The following is an 18,800-nucleotide window of genomic DNA, read 5'->3' as shown; positions in this document are numbered from 1 at the left end:
AACATTAGTTCCGGTTTGTAGAAATGCACTAATTACTGCTATGTGGTACTGTATGGGTTCGTGCTGAAAGCAATAATATTGGATACAAAATTTCTTAATAAATATGATAATATAGTAGACTGTAGAAAATTTTTTCGATAAAGATTACTACGTTTGTAAAATATCTCTATCATATATGGGGCAATTCTGCCGTAACAGAGCTCATAAAATAGCGTTGTCATGGCAACGCTCTATTATGCTTGTTTTGGTATTAAAAATAATGAAAATGTTTATTTGCAAATTTAATCGCAAAAAAATCGAAATTGAAAATTTTTATATATCTTCACGCTTCAAAGGTTTTCGAACATTTTGGCATACCTTGAAAAAAAAGGATGTATCTGTGTGTGTGTATTTGTATGCGTGTGTGTGTGTATGCGGATACAAATTTTCGTCGTGGATTTCGGGAACACCGATTAACCGATTTGAATAATTCAAAAAACATTCGATTCGTATTGATAAGGAGACGTGCTGATTAGTTTTTGGGAAAGGCAGGTCTAGTCGTTCCGAAGATACGGGGCAAAAAGAGCCAAACACGGTAACTCAGTTTTTGAGAGAGCGGAAAAAACACTTCACTTTTATTGACAAGAACTTATTAAATTTTTGAGAAGGCAGGTCTAGCAGAGATTTAGTAACAAAAGTAAAAAGATGCCATTTAGACATATGCACATCAAATTATCAGATACTTGATGGAGACTTTTAATGTGTATCAAAACTTGTTTAGATTTCTATGGGTTCCGTAACATTGTTTATCCGTTAGACGGCGACGCGGCGCTTACGCGCTTCGATATTTTGTCTCTATGCAGCTAAAGCAGTGCGATTGCTTTGAAAAAAAGTTAAAAATTTCCAAAATATCTAATAATATTATAAAAATATAAAAACTATAAAATCAAAAAAAAAATTTCCAAAAAAGTCAATTTTTTTCAAAAATTTAAAATTTCTCAATACTTTTTTTAAAAAAATAATGTTTGGTACGGGAAATACCAGTAATTTGCCTTAAGGCAGGATGCCATACACCACTAGTTTTTTCTGCTATCAATACCTAAAATGCAGATAGCAATCTGTAATTGAAGTTGCTTTATTGTTGTGGCGGGAATAGCTCAGTCAGAAGCACGCCCTACTCACACGCCGCGGATACTCGGTTCGAATCTTGGTACTGACATAGAATTGTCATTTGATTTGATGGATTGAATTAAGTGCAACGCATGTGGAATCTATGTGGATATCAGCCACTTGGTGTTTACTGGGCGGAAAATGGGCAAAATCCTGATATAAGAAACTGCAAACCAAAAGTAGATTTTGGAACTAGCAGGCTTGGCTCACCATAATATTATCACCATTCTATACAAAAGTACTTCAAATTATTGCCTAATTTAAAAATGCAAACTTTTTTATGAACAATTTTGTTACCTCTTTGATAAGATTTTCGAGTATGGAATAACTAAAGACAAGTTTTACCAAGATCGTTGAGAAGAGCCATAGACGACACAAAATACAACGCCCAGTAAAACTAAGTTTATTTCTTATCTCATATCCCAGAAGATTAGATATAACTTTGTGCAATTTTGCTTCGTATATCAACGGTGGGAACATTCTTCATCTCTAGATACTGTTCAAAGCTCAAAGAGACACGTCAAGTTGCCCGCTAACTGCACAATGGAATTTTAATAGACCATTTTCATTCGTACCAGTTCTCTTCTTATGATTGGTTTTTGCGATAAGTCAGAATGATAATATTCAACAAAAATATTTTGTTAATTACGGAAGAATAAAATTGCACGCCGAATTTATAATTATTTAATAGAGTTTTTCTTAAAAATTCTTGTTTATTCAATTAGATGATGCTCGAGCAATGCCAATCGAAAATATGTTGATTTACACCAGGGGTCGGAAAACCGTGAAAAATTACACCAAATGGGGCAAAAGTAGAATTTTTGGGGTAAAAAGTATGTATTTTAATTAAGTCCTTAAAATAAGTTAAAAAAATAGTTACTCCTCAATTTGCTTCGAATTAAATTTTTGGTTTTATCAATTCAGAACGTACCTTTGTACAACTATTCCTATTATTTTATTGCAAAAATTGTAAGCAGATAATAAAAAGTCAACAGAAAACATTATTTTGGCTAATTAGGTCTGGTCAATATTTGACCAGAATATTTTTCTATTTAACAAGGAGCCTTCGGGGTAAATGGCATAAATGTATGAATATGAATACCTGTAACTCATAATAACTGAGAAACTATCAATTAACGAGAGGACAAGTTTGTAGAGTGAAGATCAATATATATCGTAAACTAAATGTTTGTACTATTCATTTTTCTTATTAATCATAGTGATCCCCGCCAAGATCCTAAATAAAAACTGCAAAATATTTCATTCATAATATCAGAAGTGAAATATAAAAATCGTTTCAAAATCGATAGGATTTAAATTATGAATTTTATTATTCTCAAAAACTTGTATGGATAAGAAAATTAAGTATGTGATTATTTTAGGAAGTTGTGCAATAAATGTGTAATAATGCAATATAAAGAATAGTTATTTTTGCTTTCTCTTCTCGATTACTTAACGATTGATGTGACATGTTTGTAATAGAGGACATGACTAATGTATGTGCACAACTATAATGAAAATATTATACATATACATACACTTTATTAGTATGTCCAATTGCGTAATTAAGATATAGAACCCTTCCAAAAATTAATTATTATAGAACCCGCATCCCACATCCTTTGACAATTCTCACGAAGCCATATTTTTTTTTAATTTATCAATTAATTTTAATTTCGTATCTGTATTTAAAATCGTACCACTTTAAACAGCAAACCATTTGCAATTAAGCACATTTTGGAAAACAACTTATGTAGGTACTATATATTTTCAGAGCGAAAATGGAGATCTCTGCTGCAATGACGCATAATTAAGTTAATATGAGATATCTGATAAGTGAGTAATATGACTCGTATTATTTTTTGTTTGAATTACATTGAGTAGTTTTGTTTATAAATTATGGTACAGAGCAAGGCTCCATAACGCTAATTCGATTTAGCCCTCATTTATTTTGGCCCAAGGATTTTTTCAAATATGGTGAAATCGTGAAAAAAAAGGGTGATTATCAAAAAAAAAAAAAACGGAGACCATGGAATATGTCAAAAATGTTCAAGAAACAAAAGCTAATCCTTTTATTGATTATTTAAAGCGATCACTAACAGAAGAAAACAAAAAGACCAAAATTATATCATTAATTTTGAGCATACCAAAAAGTCAGTAAGTCTCTACGACTGAAATATAATCAATTTGTTTAAAATGGTACAAATTTTGAATGGGATATAAAAGTATTTCTTAGCTGCTATGAGTCGATCAGCATCAGTTTGGCATGGCTGTTTTCTTATAGGATTATTACTTACAAAAATTTATGCATGAACTTCCTGTTCAAGACAGCGCTGATATAACCAAATATATTCTAAAATAATTCTTAATCCATAAAAACAAGATATCATTTTTCATGGCATCATTCGGACTGTAGTTTGCCAATTAGTTGACGAAAATCGCATAAAAAGTGTTCAGAAATGCGTTTCCGTTCGTGATGGTCCGCTGATCGCCAACAATGGTTTCAAATGAAAAATGACTTCTGAGATTTCGATATAAAAACATATGATAATTGTTATGACGGAGACGTAAATAAAAATAAAAGTCGAATTTGTTAAAAAAATACCTTTCGTGGTATTGTCCAAATTACGACACAAAACAAATGAATGAATTATAGTGAATTTTGTGGTTAATATTTTGATAATGAATATTGAGTTATTGTAATCAAACGCAACAAAACATTGAAACAACAAATAGAAGTATATTAAAGGCAATATTATATCATCAAATTATTAATAACAACTTAATGTAGAAACATTGCTTAATATCCATTATTTTAATAATACTTTTTAGAGAACATAAAAGTGACTTTTATGTTCTCTATAAGTTATTATGTTCTATAGAGTTTCGAATATTATTAGTTCATCAGCAATGAACTTACAGCTTTTAGTATAATTTTATATGAAGAATGTTGGGTAACAAGGCGTTGCCATAACAACGCTTTATTACGGTCCATTTTACCGGAAAATTGGCCCGTTAATTCTGGTCGGTTCTAATAATTTATTTGTTATAATATATAAGTCATTCATATAATTATTCAAAAAATTCAGAATTTTCACAATTACTTATCAATAAATAATATACAATAAATTCTTTAACTTTCGATTTTTGTATTCATATTTTCAAATAGGAATTTTACTTTACTTTTTCTTTACTAGATAAGGCGCTTTAATTGTCTAGATTACAAGTTCTACCCAGTTCTCTAATTTAGCTATTATTTTAAATGACACCCAATAATAATTTTCCAAATAAAGTATGTTAATAAAATTATTATAGGATGTAAATAGTAATTAATGTAACTATTGTGTAATTATCTTAAGAAAATGTTCCGACGCAAACCGAGCTTGTAATTATGATTTTATTGTTGTTCTTTTATAAAATAACCTTGATGGATTGCGTAATAAGTCGCAAATGGTAAAAAGTGATATATAAATTCCTAATATTATTATTTATTAATTCATTATTAAATTACATATAGCTATTACTAATTCTCAAATATTTTATGAAAGCAACAATTTGGTGGGCCAAATATAATAATAACTAGTGGGGCGCATGGCATCGTGCCTTAAGGCAAATTGCCGTAACTTCCCGTACCAAAAATTATTTTTTTTTTTGAAAAGATTAACATTTTTGAAAAAAAATTACTCTGAAAAAAATAGATTTTTGAGGAACTATATAAATTTTTGACAAAAACTTACTTTTTGTTGAAAAATTTATTTTTAAATATTTTGGAAATTCTGAACTTTTTTTCAAAGCAATCGTACTGCTTTAATGCATAGAGACTAAATATCGAAGCGCGTAAGCGCCGCGTCGCTGTCTAACGCATAAGCATTGGTACGGAACCCATAGGAATGTTAACAAAATGTATACTTATTGTTAAAATCTCTATAAAATATCTGATAATTTGATGTGCATATGTCTAATGTCTAATGATTATTGTTGACCGCCAAATGTTTTTTTTTTTTTATTTTTTTTACTAGATCTCCGAAACCGCTAGACCTATTTTCATGAAAATTTGATCAAATCTTCATCTTGATAATGCAAGTAAAATGTTTTTGAATTATACGAATCGGACGCTCCGTTCTCTTAAAAACTGAGTTACCGTTTTTGGCCCTTTTTGCCCCATATCTTCTGTGTTTTTTGAAATTATTCAAATTGCTTCATCCCGGTTCCCGAAATCGTCGACGAAAATTTGTATCTGAACACACACAAATGCACGCACACACACACATACATCAATTTTCTCTAAGGTATGCCAATATATTCAGAAACCTTTGAAACGTAAAGATATATAAAAAATTTCATTTTCGATTTTTGTGCGATTACTATAACTTACCCTACGGAAAGTTAATTATAAATAAATCAATTTATCATCTCCAGAACATTAACAATCGTCATTTCATTTTGAATCAAATTTCAAAATAAAAAAATAGTTGCCAAATTTCCACAAAATTGAAAAAATGCTCCCGCATAGTCACAGTCTAAACGCATTTGCAAATAATTCTGTGCGACATTTTCACTTATACTGTGCTTAGCTTGGCGGCATTTTCACATTTTTTCAATAATTTTCACAAAATTGGAAAAGTGCCCCAATACATAAACAGTCTAAACGCACTTGGGTAAAACATTTGTACCAGAGTGCGCTTAGACTGCGCTTAGCTTGGGTGATTTTTTGAATTTTTAATCCAAAATTTCAAAAAAAATTTTTTGAAAAAAAAATAAGAAACAAAAATTTTTTTTTTCCAAAATCAATTATTTTTGAAGCAGCAAAAGTTCTTTAAGTCATTTAAATCGGACACTTAGTTCTCTCAAAAACTGGCAGTTTTTTTAACATTCAGCTCTGTATTTCGGAACCGCTGGGCCTACCTTTGCCAAAAACTAACCAGCACATCTCCCTATCAATAGGAATCGAATGTTTTTTAAACCATTCAAATCGGTTGATCCGTTCCCTCAAAAACTCGCTTTCTATTTTTTGCACTCTTTGCTCCATATCTCCGTAACGGCTGGACCTGCCTTTTGCCAAAAACTAATCAGCACATCTCCCTATCAATAGGAATCGAATGTTTTTTCAAACCATCAAATCGGTTGATCCGTGCGCCCGAAAACGTGGACGAAAAAAAGCGGACATACAAAACACACACACACACACACACTCCATTTTTTTCTGAAGTATGCCAAAATGTTTCAGAAACCTTCAAAACGTCGAGACTTCAAAAATTTTTGATTTCGATTTTTGACGATTACTATAACTTACCCTACGGAAGTAAAATGATTTTTTTTTTAAAAATGATGTTGGCTAATTTTTCGACGATAATTTAACATATCTCTAGAATTTGTGAATAAATTGAAGTGAATTTAAAAAGGTTTTAGGGGCTACTTACAAATTCATGTATATTAGTAATTAGTAAAAATGTATATTATTTCTAAGATGATAGTGATAATAAAGATCAATACCTTTTTTGACTCTTTTTATCAAAGAAGCGAGAGAGTATTTTTATATAAAATAAAAATTTCGTTTGGAAAAGCTAAAATTTAAAAAAAAATAAAATTGAGAAAAATTGAAAATGCGCTTAATACATCTGTTTCAATGAACAACTCAAAACAATGTCTTTTGGCGCGTTATTTTATTCATTTAATTTAATCATATAAGGTTTGTAAAACTCTTCATATTGTTATTTGTAAAAATATACTTGCACATGATCTGCCAAGAATAGACAAAAACAAATTGTCTATACAGTTATCTTTATTACAAAATAAATAGTCTTTATATTTTTTCGAGCGTTATTATGTATTTTTTACATATAGAGAGTCGGTAATGCATCAAAATTTAGATCATTATCCGGACTCAAATCTATTATGTAACGTTGGGTTGATGGTTTATTCGTAAAATAGTGCTTAATGAAAGTGTTGTGTTATAAAAAATCTGACAAACATACAGCACCGAAAGCATATAAAAAGTATACTTAGCGTGAGAGCAACTGAAGACTATGAAAAGTGACTTATTATTATTTTCAAGATGTTTTTTTTTTTACATCTCCTGCGATTCCTATGGCTCGGTTTCTTATTTTCATATTCAGCTCATGCATGGGTCTCGTTACGCTCGACGAGTACGCAGCCAATCGGTAAGGAACAGTCATAATATTTCTAAGTAATAATTTCAAATTAATTGGCACAGAGTTTAGTCGGTTTTTCTAAGTAATAATTTTGTTTGAAATGATTCAAGTAATAATTAAGCTTGAAAAGATTCAAGCATAATTATAAAACATTCATTTGTGAATTAAATTATATTCAAACCACGTTGTTCTGAAAGAACGGACATAGATGGTCCCGGAAAGTACAAATATGTAAAATTTAATATATTACATTCAATACCTCGAGTCTCGAGTACTATCACTGAAAATAAACTTTTTTGAAAAATTTGTTGTAGTGCAAAATGTTAAATTTAAGTTTCTTAGGTACTTTTATTTTATTTCATTAAAATATTTGACAATTATGATTTTAAAAGTAAAGAATTCTCAGATCTGTATTATTTAACAATATAAGAACGTTATTACAAAAATCCTTATGAAATCAGATCCTAATAATTAAGCTATTAGAATGCCTGAAAGAGTCATAATCATGTAAAGTATGTTACTCATAAAGCTGATTCTAGTTTTATTCTAAGTAAGAGCGAATATAAAATATATTAAAATTCGAAGACTAATGAGCAATGATCAGTTTATATAAAAAAATTTTAAAAGCATTAAGAATTATGATCAACTAAAATACGACTCCAATGATAACTGAGCTCATGATTGACTGAAGACTGGATTCACGACTGAGCTTATACTTCATAGGAAACTAAACTGCAACTGACTTATACTGATCTGAACTTTTTGAAAACTAAACTTTCATGCTTTTACGTGCACGCTTTAATGTGACTTTGAAATCCTAGATAACATTATTTTACGACTTATTCAATATCGTTGTATAGTGCGACACTGTGCATTACTTAGTTGTTATTCCCTATTTTGTGGTTTGGAAAGTAATTTTATAAACGCTTGTTAGGCTTGTCAAGGATGTCTCGAGTTTACAATGTTGTAGCAATGAGTAATTCACTAAACACTGCGTTGTTTGTATTCTGACCGTTATATAGTGGTTTATAATATTATTTATAATTTTTAAATGGGTGATACTTCTTACAATATTTACAATTTCATCATTATTATTATATATATATTTCCTAATATAGTTTTTATAAAGAGTCATCGTGAAGGATAAAAAAGAACTCCTTTACATTTCGATACGTCTTGTTACTACTTTCTAATAGCTAATAGCAAAAACGTCTTAAGTTACTCTTTTTGTTAAAAGTATAAAATGTACAAATCCATTCTAAAATAAGTAGACTAAAATTATCGACAGTTACTTCATTGCTATTCGTACATAAATAATCTAATATGCACCTCGTTAAAAAAAGTTTTGTCACATATAGGAATGCCACAAGATTTTTAACCCCGATTCTATCATCCAGTTTTGCGATTAAGATATTGGTGTCATATAATTTAACTTGATATATTTAATGTGCAAAAACATGGCAATGTCGATTTGCTTTTACGAATAATTTTCTAAGTCGAATGCTCCATATTACATACAAGTATTACAAGCCGAACACATCCGTGTAAGAAAGCATGCAGTATTAAATATAAACGCTTTCGATGCACTTCACTCGGAACATAAAATTATTCGTTTTATTTCTCAGACCGAGAAATACTGTGGGAACATTGTTGTTTGGATTTATGGACATTTAATAGTTTTTATTTATCGAGATCGGAAGACCAATAATTTCTGATGGCACGGAATTGAATAGATTGCCAATAATGCAAGAAATTGTTAAATCTCCTAATAGGGGCAAATGATAAACTAATCCCTTTATATGTTCAAATATTTATTTAAAACATTTACAAATGGTTTAAATTGTTAGTGCTATTAAATATGCCGAATATTACAAGGAAGCCAGTATGAGAATCAATAAACTGCAAAAATTTCTGTTCCAGAAATGAAATAATTTTGTATATAAGAAAAATTAATTTCAAAATTAATCAAATCAAATAAGAAAGTTCAATGTTAAAATTATGTTAAAATTATGTTAAAATGTAAATAAAGCATTGAATTTAGATAAATCTATTAAAAAAAGCTAGAAAGCTACTGACTAGCAAACTGAGCCTCGTTTGTGAAATAGGCAGTACGAATCAAAGACATGACCTCTAAGAAAGGTTGACCTGGAGAGTTGAAATGTGGTAAAATAAATGAAGAAGTACTAAGGAGGGTGGTGTAAAGAACTATACTGAACGCAATCCTGAAAAGAAAAAAAAACTGGATTGGACCCATTCAGCAAAAAAGTACCTCCTACACTACGTGGTCGAAGGTAAAATAGGAGACTAAAAGAATTGGCAAGAAAAAAATGCATATGACTTGCACAAGAAAATAAAATACAGGGAACTAAAATCGAAGCACAAGACCAGGTAGCATAGAAACAGAAGTTTGGAAAGTAAAATACATAAAAATGAATAAAAGAGTTATTAAGAGTAATGAGAATAATAAACAAGGGAAAGTAAGGAACACATTGATTTGGGCAGACTACCATTCATAATAAAAATAATAAATGGTAGTCAGCCCGAAGGCAGGTCCATGGTGTGAGAACCACCACAAATAAATGGTTCCCTTACCCTTTGTCTATCATTCCCATTACCATTATTTCCTCTCCCCTTTTTTCATGTATTTTTCTTTCCAAACTTTTGCTTCCATGCTTCTTGATCTTGTGCTTCGGCTTTCAGTTTCCTGTATTTTCCCTTCTCGCTTTAGTCGTCAATCGTCTGCATTCTTCTTCTTCCCTTTCCTTTCATTCCTTCTATTTTACCCTCAACGACATGCAGGGGGCACTCTGTTTGCAGAAAGGGTCCGATCCAGTTTCTTTTTCTTATCAGGATTGTGCTCAGTAGAGTCCTTTCTTTGCCCACTCTTTTCAGGAAATCTTCATTTGTTCATTCATGATTATTATTATATAAAGCGCATTTACAGCCACGGGCTTGCGATCATATGTTACAAAAAGTTCTTAAAATCTCTCCAAAGCAAGTTTTTCCAAATTATCTTTCAGATAAAAAGCGTTGAGTTTATTATATGCAGTGAATAATATAAACAAATAACAACTGGTAAATCAAATTTAATAAAACTCCAAGCAGTTCGGTTTGAACTGAAACGGATGCAATAAAGGAAGTGATTTCTGTTATGCAGATAGCATAAACAGGAAGTTACAACAGCGCCTTTGGTTTACATAATGTTCTTTTACTTCGTGATTGTACTTCATAAATTAACACTATTGTTTATATTGATTTACTTCAACATTTGTTAATAAATATAATTAATTAGAAAATCGATAAACATCAACCAAATGGTATCGTTGGTTAATACTAACCCATTTTTGCCTAAACTGGTGGCAAAAAAATTGTTGGATGATTTTAGCACCATGATATCTAAGTGAAATATGGACTTGGTATGAGTTATAGTCATTCTTGAACCAATATTACCTCAAATAAATTAAATAAAGGTGAGGAACATTTTGAATATAGGCAAAATCATATTTTATTAAGTTATTGTAATGGGCCGAAAATCGAAATTGAAAAGTTTTGCATTTCTCGACGTTTTGAAGGTTTCTGAACATTTTGGCATACCTCAAAAAAAATGGATGTGTGTGTGTATGTATGTATGGATACAAATTTCCAGTCACGTTTTCGGGCGCACGGATCAACCGATTTGAATGGTTCAAAAAACATTCGATTCCCACTGATAGGGAAATGTGCTGATTAGTTTTTGGCAAAGGCAGGTCCAACAGTTACGGGGATAAAGAGCAAAGAGTGCAGAAAATAGAAATCGAGTTTTGAGAGAACTGAGCATCCTATTTTAATAAAAAACATTCAATTAGTAATGATCGGGAGAAGTGTTTATTAGTTTTTGGCAAAGGCAGGCCCAGACATTTCGAAGATACGGAGCTAAATGTACAAAAAATGGCAGTTTTTGACAGAACTAAGCGTCCGATTTAATTGATTCAAAGAACTTTCTGCTTGTCTTAACAAAATACTTGATTTTGGAAAAAAAATTGTTTCAACTTTTTTTATTTTTTTTTTATTTTATTTTTTTTTTTTTTTTTGTATATCGAAAATAATTCAGATTTTATTTTTAATTCTGACTATAGTTCTAATATACTTAAACAAATAATTTCAAATTTGCTATTCAGTTTATATAATTCTTATAAATATTAGACAATGTTACAATATTAATAATAATCTATTTGAAAACATTCAATATTCCTCGAGCATTTCGTTACCGTACGGGAAGTTTCAGCATTTTGCCTTAAGTCACGATGCCATACACCCCACTAGTTTTATATTTAAATCGTAGTTGTAAGACAAAGCGTTGGAATAAAATGTATTATTCAATATTAACAATTGTTTTTATGCAATACCTTTATATTATATCATATATAATATAAATAATGCACAAAATCATATCTTAATTGCCTTTTCGCAATAATAATAAAATAGTATTACATTTTTCATACACAGAATTTAACATAACACAGCATTTATTTACGAATTATCCGTAATTTGATATTTCTAGAACTATTATATATAAAAATTCATTTCCTTAACACTAATATTAAATTTTGATAAAAATCAATTCGCATGAGTTAAAAAATGTTAATGCAATTGAGCTGAATTTCTGCTATGAGTTCCAACATTATTTTTAATAACGCATTAAGACATTGTAAATTTATAATTGAATTTTTTACTCTTTAACATATCTCACTTCCATTGGCATTAATTAATTAATCAATTGTGCAATAGTTTAACATATACTTTTAAGATCACATTAATTCAGTAAATAGATTTTCATAAAACTGTCATCGGTCAAAATTGATGTTTTTTTCATGAGAAACAATTATAAGTTCTTTTTCGCATTTTTTTCTTTATTCCTACATATTTACTATATTTTTTGAATCTATTTAATTGTTAATAGATAAACATGAAATGTTTTATCGAAATTGGGTTAACTTTTTATAATGAGTTATATATATAGAAGATCTAATAATATTTGTCGAAATAAAAAACAGTAAAGTTATACAAAAAATAATACAAATAGCGTCCGTATATAATTCTATTTGGAATTATTATATAATGAAGAGAAAACAAAAATAAATAAATAACAATACAAAACATAATTTATATTCTATTAAGACTTAACAATAAAAATACCGATGGAACCATTAACTATATCCCAAAATGACTTAATATCTTTCTTATATTTTCATTTAATTATTAATTTAACGCATAGTTACACGAACAACTTGGGTGGTCTCATCACATACACACACACACACACACACACACATATATATATATATATATATATATACATATATATAATTTTTTTCTACGAGGTTGTAAACATTAAAAAAGGTTTCCTTAAATTTTTCTTAATTTAAAAAAAAATAATAATAATTATACAAGTAATTATTAATATAAGTAAGATCTGGAATTCATACATATATCGTTCGTATAATAGTTCATATTTGTACTAAAATAATGACAAGCCTTATTTTAAAGTTTCAATCTATTATTCTACTTTATTATGAAATATAACAATTCTTAATAAAAAGACATTTTGTTATAGTAAGTCGATACTAATCTACAAAATGTTAGAAAGTCTAATAATTGCAGTTAAAAACAACAGAAAAACAAAGGTAGTTTTTAGGTTTAATCAAGTATTTATTTATACATATATAAAGATATTAAATAGTTTATTGAATAATTAAAAATAACGCTTTACCGGGTATAAAAATCGTTTATTAAAAGCAAACTAACTTGTTGGATGTGTTCCGAGCGCGTTATAAATTTTGTTAAGAGGAAAACCATTTGACAGTTCTGGGCTAATTCAGTGCAAATTGGTAATTTAAAGTAATTAATACGGTAAATTATTGAAAATGAATATATTAAATAAAGATTTACATATTTATTTTATGCAAAACATATAATTTATCCTTAATGTCTTTATTGTTCGGAATTTATTAGAGCATAAATAATAAAAGACTTTAGATTATACTTAATATTGCAGACTTTTATAGAGGTTACCAGTTATTTTTGTAAGAAAACAGTATGTAAGTAGTTTGCAGTATGTAAATATTTTGATACTAAGTCCATTTATGCAATTTGACTTCAAAGTTGCGACCGAATTAGTAGTCAATTTCAATATATCACTGACATCCAAAAATAAATTTGAAGAGCCCAATAAAAGCCCTCCATTAATCTGAGGCCTAAGATGGGGTTGGTGACAAAAAATCACGAAATACCACAAGGGATGAGGGCGAAGTTAGTAAGTTATCAGGTGTATTTATTTTTTATCTGATTTTATCAAAGTATCTTTCTAAAATTATTGATTAAAAATTTCTTCAAAAGGTTCAAAATCCTTAAAAATACATCACGTTATTAATGGACGTCCTAATTGAAAATTACATGAAGTGGCAAGCTTTACTTCAGAAATATTTATTATTGTCAGTGTTCAAGTAACAAATTAAAAAAAATAAACAAAAAGCCAAATTGGATTTGAAAATATCTATGTGATTTATATTTCCAATTAAAAAATTCTTTGCTGGTCGACATTGACCATTTTCTCCGGTATTATCCTCAGACCGGCCTTGCTAAAAGGTAGTGAAGGCTGAAGTACCTACATGTGTATTTTTGCATTTAGCAGACAATTTGTAAGTCTACGAATGCATTAGTTCTGTTATTCTTCAAAGTCTTATTCATAAAATACATATATAATATTTAAATACTTCATGCTAATGAGTAAAAGGTTAGGAACCTCTAATGTCAATAGACGTTCAAATATATAACATGACTCTTTATTACTATTAATTTCAACCATCACGTATGAAATATGAATTCAAATTTATACAAGCGTGCAAATATAATTAAAAAAAATATAACCTAGATAATAATTAATATTATAGTACTTGAGTTGAGTTTAATTTTTTTAAATTTCTATATTTTTGAAATTGGCTAATGTAAAAATAAAGTAAATTTTTACGATACATTGATACTTAAGAGAGAATCGTCAATTGTTACTATCTTAAAGAGTGTTGATAAATCATCTCATTAACAAGAAATCAACCGTTCATTAAAATTTGACTATTTTGACCATTTTGACATGATTGCAAAATTTAAAATTCAATGCAATAGTTTGAAGTTAAAATTAATGTTTTTAGTTGATTCAACACTATAACTTGTGTTACAACTTTGTCCAGCATTCATATCAAAAACATTTTTTATTAAAATTTTCGATTTTATAGATTACCTTGTGACAGAAATTCAATTCGCCAGTAGCTTCAATTTTTCATTCTAATTTCCGCAAAAAAATACAGTATTACCGTTCAGTTATAAAGCAATATCACTTTGCATAAAAATAAACAATAATATGTTCACACTCCAGGGTGTATAAAATCATCTCATTAACAAGAAATCAACCGTTTATTAAAATTTGAATATTTTGACCATTTTGACATGATTGCAAAATTTAAAATTCAAGCAATAGTTTGAAGTTAAAATTAATGTTTTTAGTTGATTCAACACTATAATCTTGTGTTGCAACTTTGTCCAGCATTTCATATCAAAAACATTTTTTATTATAAATTTTCGATTTTATAGATTCACCTTGTGACAGAAATTCAATTCGCCAGTAGCTTCAATTTTCATTCTATTTCTGCAAAAAAAATACAGTATTACCGTTCAGTTATAAAGCAATATCACTTTGCATAAAAATAAACAATAATTGTTCACACTCCAGCGAAGTATAAAATAGCTTTCTCTGGGACTTCTATGATCTATTCCATAAAAAATCACGCAAAATAGTTTTTGCTAAAAAGCAATTGCAAAAGTCAAAGCAGGAACGGTCAAGGCGTTGGTAATGAAATTGCGAACGTTCCCATGCACTAGTAGACCGGTTTGCGAGAGATGGAACTAAATAAACAAAATCAACATCGAATTCAACACATTCATTGCTCAGCTGGTGTGGAAGTTATGATAGATCTAGAGCCAACGACTGTTCTTAATTTTTTCCCCTGAAACGTAGAATCAGCTTATCTATTCTGATTTTTTAAATTGATTCTTATCATATGTGACTGACGCTAAAAGTTATACATCGGCAGTGTCAGGCATATATGTCTGACATACTCGATTTGTTGGAAGATCACGTCAACTAGACGTCCGACGCAAACGATACATTTGCAATAGGTTCCAAAAGCTTGGCCTATCAGGAACCAAACCAGAAAGTTTCTTAGTTTACTACAAGCTTGTCTAAAACAAGTTTTAGGGTAAAATCAGCTTATATATTCGGATTTTTACATTAAACGTTTCTAGCTATGGCAATCATAAATGAGTGACATAAAAAATAGTGTAATTCCGGGAATTTTGGCAAAAACATTTTCTTTGATACATTAATGTGCCGATTCTGCTGCATAACAAGCAGTGCTATGTTATGAAGAACTTTCCATACTAATTCGTTCTAAATATTGACATCATGTGGTTGATGTACAGTCAGGCGTTTTTCTCAGGATTCCAGATAGAAAACCTAACCTAGAAACCGCACAAATGTCAAGAAAACGATCTTAGATAACAGGGTCTTTCTGACCCAGCTTCATAACATACGAGTGACGTTGCAGTTTATGTGTAAAACTCCTGAATGCGCATCAAATACATGACATTATGACAGTATTCAGTATAATTCAGTATCATAATGTATGCCAGTTAGAGCATCCATTTTTGGAATTATTTTAAGTAAAAAAAACAAAATGAAAATAATTTAGAAAAGGTGCGAAAATGAAATATTTAATGTAGTGTTTAGTTTTTAATTACTATGTAGTAAGTTATTGACTTGGTGATTGAAGATTTGGATAACATTTTAACTTTATAAAATAGTAACTTTTGCCATGATCTCTAAGATTTGATTTCTGCTTCATTACGTATGTAAATAAATATTTAACAATTAAACAAAAAATAAGTGAGTTAATAAAATTGCATAAAACTATTAAAATGCGTCGCAGGAGCTATGTCTACGAGCAACGGAATTCATGAGAGAAATGCCCTATAATGATGCCAGTGCGCACCTAGATGCTTCGGATATTTATCATGGGATATTGCTCTTTTGATATTTGCAAATTATAATAATAATATCGTTATTAAAAAAATTTCAATATCTCATAAATTTCAAAGAGATAGAAGTGCTTGAATATAAGATCCATTGTTCCAAATGTAAAATTAATTTCCTTAAAAGAACAATAGTATTTTAGCAGAAAATATTAATAATATTTGCTATAATAGACGTATGTGAAACCACAATATTCAATTATATAAAAATATAATAATAGTAATACGAACAATTATAAAAGACTAATTCTGATTAATTTAATTAAGTAAAATCTATTTTATACCAAGCTTTTATAAAAATTTCAGAGTTTAACCCTTTCCACTCGGATGCCACCGATTCATATAAATTTAGGAGTTCGCGAGTGGAAAGGGTTAATATTGGAAATCTTTATGGAAAATGACATATTTTTCTTTAAACATATTAAATTGATCGCAGTCCACAATTTTATTTTATTAAGTAGTTTAATAGATATAATAGAGAAAAGTCAAGTAAAAAACGTTCGGCAGATAGAAAAATTATAGAAGTGATAATTATTTTGGTAATATGGACTATAAATATAAATGCTTATATGTTTGATATTGCAAATTTATTACAATATACAGATATTTAAATATAAATATGAAAAGAAATTCTAACTTCACTTGCTTTTGAGATATCGGTGGTGGACCTTTTTACCTGGGCACCTTTAAGACCTGCTCTACCCTATTAAAATGCTCCATATATTTTCAAAGGAATGAATGAGTATCAGGTCGTTAACTTATCTCTAAATATATAATTATTGAAAAATGTAGTATCCAAAGATTTTCGCTATAGCCAATAGTAATTCAAGATATGAAGTCAATATTTATTTGTTTTGTTTCAGCAAAACGGTTTTGGCTTAAGGCGACAACGGGAACATTCACTTGTTACAAGAATAAGCTCCTAAAACTTTCGTTTGATAAAAAAATTGATTAAAAATTCATTTTGATGAATTTGAAATCCAAATTTCACGAAATTGAAAATATATATGAATTATTAACAAAATATTTATATTTTCAGTTTAAAATATTTTATAGAGATAAGACCATTTCTAAGAAATTTTACTGCGTTCTTATCATTATCGAGTATAATTTGGTTGATACAAAAAATAATCGGTAGTAAATCGGATTTTCGTTTGTGATCATTATACATTATGTATAATATATAATGTATTACGATATAATTATACAAATCGCAGTTCATATAAACAAACATTTAATAATTTAAACAAAAATGCTATTGATACTGTTGTTATCTTGAAAATATTATTCGCTATAAAATATAAATATAATAAATAAATATTAGAAAAATGTATAAAAATAATAAAATTTTAGTTAACGCATTTTTGAATTTATTTGAAAAGTTGTTTTCTAATAAGCTATATTTTTTGCCAATTAAATATTTTGGAAAAGATTTATTAATACATTTCATAATAAGGAGAGCAATTTATGTTTTGAATTATTATGATTCAAAAAAAAAAACAATATATTTCTCATCAGATTTGAAAAATTAGAATGTAAATAGAATAATTAACTAAAAAATAATTAAATGTAAAGATAATCTTCACATCATTTATTATATCCTGTAAAAGGAAGTTTTGGGACAATTTTTATAATTGTTTATCTATTACATTCCTAACAAGGAGAACCTGCGGTTGTCTCTTCTGTGATTTTAATAAAACTTCACATGGCGATAGATTTGATAGTCAAACCGAATACCTTAAAATATTATAGGCCTATGAGAAGCATATATTATATGACTATCAAATCTATCGCCATGCAAAGTTTTAACAAAATCTCAGAATAGTAAAACTGAGGTTGTCCTTGTAAGTAAAATATTAGTTAGTTACATTAAATTTTTGTCTGCCTTTATTTCAAATCTATATTTCCGATAATCTTTCGCGCCCAAATGTTTGACGTTCTCAGTATGCAGAACAATTAGTTCGAAGCGTGGGATCCGAGTGTTCCCCTGGGTCATGTAATAAAAACTGAAAAAAATTGAGCGTTTTAAGAATGAATTCCCTCTTCGTTTACTATGTAATCAATATCACCAAAAAAACATAACAGTATGTAGATGTTCACATGGACAAACCCTCACAGAATGTGTTTAGTACAATTAATAAGTAGAGTAAAGAAAAATTAAAGCAGAGGTCGCGTTTTTATGTTTTGTCTAGGATTAAAGTATCACGACAGAAAAAAATCTTGGAAAAAAATGTTCATGATATGATATACATACCAAAATATTAAATATTGATGTCATTTCTTTTATCGTCATACGGAATATATTGTGTAATTTTTCAGCACCTTGATTTTTTTTTCAAGAAAATTGATAAATTATAGCATGACCTTAAAGGCTGATCA

The sequence above is a fragment of the Ctenocephalides felis genome, unplaced genomic scaffold (assembly GCF_003426905.1).
Source record: "Ctenocephalides felis isolate EL2017-DRISC unplaced genomic scaffold, ASM342690v1 CF-g0.4_SCAFFOLD_03573, whole genome shotgun sequence".
NCBI classification, from domain to species: Eukaryota; Metazoa; Arthropoda; class Insecta; order Siphonaptera; family Pulicidae; genus Ctenocephalides; species Ctenocephalides felis.
This window is presented reverse-complemented; position numbering follows the sequence as displayed.